Below are 4,580 nucleotides of genomic sequence, written 5' to 3' on the forward strand. Positions count from 1 at the left end.
TTTTATTTCCACAGCAATACCTTTTTTCTGTATTTAACAGAAACACTGGTATCATATACCCATGCAATTGGCCAAAATCCCCATACTGGTTTCAACTCTCAATGTAAAGGGCTTCACTAAAACTCAATTGTGAACACAACTAAGATAAACAGTTTCTGGCTCTGGTTAATCTGCAATAACAAAAGCCCTCAAATTAACAGACTTATTGCTGGCCTGATACCAAAATACTGGACAGAAAATTGTCTGTTTTCATAGATATTTTGGAGTTCCCCAAAACAAGAGAGGAGCAAACCCAAGGGTGTTCACATTACTCAGCTGATTTAAGTTTTTAAAGTGATTTAAGACACACTGGTGTTTCTTTTAATTGCAGCTTGACCTTTTCCTTGGCATGTGCCAGTATGCAGGAACAAAAGCCATCACAGGGCTTCTGACAAAAATACAAGTTATCTCAGCTTTTTTGGAAACACATTCAGAAAGAATCTAAAAATGTTAAACTAAGGTGAAATTTTCAAAACTGCTTAGCATAAACTTAACTTTTCGAAGTTACTGAAGTTTTAACTCAAAAAGCCCATCCAAATTTTCCTAAAAGCTTCAACAAGAGAACATGAACTTGAAGACAGACAAGTCTGTTATTTTGTCCAACTCTGTGATGGAGAACCTCAGTTTGTCTCAGTTAAAGGCTTTGGCTCATGAGATACCATTAGATCCATCCCCATGTGATTCACAACGGGTGTCACTTATGGTGGATGGGACCTCAACTGAAATTGGGTCAGCACTAAAGGAAGTTCAAGAGAGTAATATAAAAAAATAATAAAACTTAGCTGAGTTTGTGTCCCTGTGCACCCCCAAGGTCTCTGTACATTTGGCTGAGAGTCTGACTCTATCAAACAACCCCCATTTCATTCACTGCCTACTGAGGAGGGCAGCACGGGCAGTGCCTCAGCTCTGATCACAGCAGCAGCTGCCTTGGATTTCAGCAGTTACACTATTTGTAAGCACTGTGGAGACTGAGCTAGCAAAATTTTAAGTTCCTCTGAGTGCTGAAACTTCATCTGAATCACTCCCTAGGATTTCCCAAAAGTAACACTATTGTGTTGCATGTTTTTCTATGCTGTTGAGGCAAACATGGGATCTTGACTTTCTAATGATAATTATCTGAGTATTTAAAGATTTTAACCTCGAAAAACAAGGAATTGCCCATTTCAGCACATAAAGCTTCTCCATGAACACAAGTAATCCTACAAACCAGAAAAGGAACGAGGAAGGCAGATTTCAGCAAGTTCTCTAGTGAGCTCTCCAGCAAAGAGAGCTCAGAGTGATAGAAGCTGACATTGACCAAAACTGAACAGTAGGCAACTGACATTTAATAAGAATATTTGGAGCTATCAGAGAATCAGCACAGCTAGTCCTGACTTTAAAGCACAGTGAGAGTGAAGAGCAGTGTGTCCAGGGACAGACACAGCCAACCTGTCAGGAAATGAACCTGCTGGGCATTACCTAGGTGAGAAAATGTGGCCACTGCATGCTGTGCCACAGCTATTTGTGTCCAAAATAACAGCAAAATTAAGGACAAAGCCTTAAACAATCTCTAGATGTAGCATAGGGACTATTTGTGTTCCAGCCTCTCTTTCCTCCTTAGCATTCCCCTGTGGCACTTCTTCCCAATCAAAGCAGATCACAGCTGAGCTTGCATTCACTGCTTTCCTACTGGGCAAGCTGTGAAAAGAGGGAGCTGTCCAGGAGCACTGAACATCAGACAGACTCTGTCCATGGCTCGGTGTGAGAAGGTGTCACTCACCTCTTCCTCCTTTCCCACTCAGCACCAACAGCCTCTGGCTAGTTATGCTTAATAAAAAAGGATGTGCATTTGTCAAGATGAAATGCCATTTTCAGGCCTTGCACATGACATTTGCTATCCCTGGACTGAATGAACATGTTTGAGAGTTGGATTTTTCTTGCTCCCAAGGTGTTCATCATAGCACAGATAGAAAAAATGGGAGCATTCTACTGCAACCAAACTACAGCTTGTTATTTTTGCTTTTCTGTAATATGCTTTCTAATGAGGATTCTCCATCAATTAATGTGCATTTCCTGAGTCACCTGTTCAATGCTGCAACCTTTAAAAATATACTTTTATATAAAATAAGCTCTTAATTCAGTATGTTGTATTGAAGGATGTACTTTGTATAGATTCTCTAATAAGCATCCTAATGCAAAGAGCTGATCCAAGCAATGAGCTGACTTTGTTACAGAACCAGTGGAGCAGGAATGAAGAATGGTTCAGTTAAAAATACATCAGCTTTACCTTTCACTTTAGTATTTCCTGCTGAATGCACAAGAAAATTCATTTCAAGAACTCAAAACTGCCTTTTATTACATACTGGAAACTTTTTTCAAGAGCTTGTGTGTACAAGTTTGAAAAACATGACAACAGTGTGACATACCAAGTGAGAGCCTGCCTGGCAATCCCAGCAGAGCCTGTGCTTCCCTTGGAGCTCGTGGGAACTCCTGGGAGCCACAACAGCAGCTCTGCAGAGAAACTCTGAACACTTTATTTCTTATCTGAACCACATGGACAGCAACAAAATGTAGTTTTTGCATTGTGTTTAGGTGAATTTTCAGGAATGCTAATTTCATTCTCTGGTATTAGAACCCTCTGGATCTGCTTTGCTGGGTTGCAGATTCCATGAGTGTCACAAGAAAATTGGTGGATTTGAGCATTTACAAAGTGCCTTATAGAAAAACATTTATCTCTATGGCAGTGCTCCGTTTTTGCTAATCTTAAGAATACTTGTGTGTAGCTTTTTTTATGCCACAACTATAATGCAACAACAAAAATTCTATGATTCTGTTTTCTGTGCTAGTATTTATCTAGTGGAAAACAAGTTCTACTCTACTTTTCTGGACACTTTCATATATATTATATAGGTATTTGGAGCATGTACATGCTAAATTGTATAAATAGATTCAAAGTATAAATCTATACCCTTTTGCCAGAACATGAGCTGGAGAGAAAAAAAAAAAGGCAAATGAAGTAAACAGAAGTAGATATTGTCTTCCTGGTACTCCAAGACTAAATTGTGCAATATTGTTTTCCAAGCTCACTTCATATAGATAAAAGCAATTCTGTTCAGGTTTTTTGATCCTCAGACACAGAGATACCAACTGTGACAGGTGCTTTTGGAATGGTTACTCCCAGTGGGGCATATATTAAGCTTCCAGGTGAATTTTATTTTGGGTATTAGGAAGCTCAAGTGCTTATAACGTTTGCCACTAACAAGTTCAACTCATGCAGCCCTAAATTTCAGGAATTCTTTACCTTTTTTTCAAAACTTCAAGACCTGTAAAGAAAAAAGGATATTAACAGAGGACTGTTTTCATAGCATGCCTTCCATCTCAAATACCCTGAAACCTTTACTCCTCTATTGAAAGAAACTGAATTATCTGGGAGCTGCAACTTCATGATGAGCATTGCATTTAACTCTTCTTCCTCTATGACCAAATGACCATAATTCCTCTAACTACAGTATATTAAGTTTCAGGCACATCTGTCTGAATCTGGAAATGTTACATGAATTCTTCTAATATGAACAAGTATTTTAGGCAAAGAGATAAACTCCATAGCCACAACAGCTAGATTCCTTCCAAAAGGAGTTAAAGTGGCAATACTGTCACTGAAAATAATAACAAACACTTAGCTTGACATATTTATTTTTCAAGGTCAATAAATAAATGTAAATACACAAAATTTGGAAAAATCTTAGTAACAGAATGTTTTTAAACAACATTCTGGCTTAAAGTCTCTGTTATTGACACTATTGGAATATTTTCTCATCTACTTAAAGTAGCTAAGTCATTATGTTGTTGATCCTCCATCACATTAATTTTTGAAGTTAGGCTGCTGCAAAGGAAAAAAAGACATCAACCTTTGCTTTGACATAGAAAATTATCTGAACTGCATACATTAAGTATTAAAATTACTTCTCTGGGCATGACTTTTCTAGAGAAGATATTTTTAAATTTACAGTTTACATATTAGAGAACTCCTACTGTTCATTACTTCATCATTATAAAAGGGAAATCGTAACAAAAGTGGAAGAAAAACAAAAGATGAAAAGGCATGGAAGAAAAGTGATACAGATTGGCCCTTTAGTTGGTAAGACATTCTTCCTTTATCTCATTTTCATTCTAGGTTGAACAGATGTGTGTGATGACTGGTTGCCATCAGTGCAGCCAGTCTGCCTGAAATAATTGTGAAGTGGCTTTTTACCAGTGGACTTGTGGTAGACACCCACTTTTGCAGACATTCTCCAAACACCTGGAAGCAGGAATGTCATATTCCACCTCAGCTTGCCCAGGTTATTCTGTGTGAACACTAAGGCTTAGAGCACAGATACAGAACTTGCCAGGAGAAGCAGCCTTATTCAAAAGTATCTACAAATCGCAAAATAGAAATTTTTATCAAAAGGTTCAGCAAGAACTAATTGTTATTGATTTAATGGAAGTGGAGGAAGATTTATGGTTCCCTCAAAATTCATCAAGTGTTCTGTTTCTGCATTCTATAAATACTACAAGATGCA

Source organism: Fringilla coelebs (assembly GCF_963513975.1).
Source record: "Fringilla coelebs genome assembly, chromosome: 12".
Lineage (NCBI taxonomy): Eukaryota > Metazoa > Chordata > Aves > Passeriformes > Fringillidae > Fringilla > Fringilla coelebs.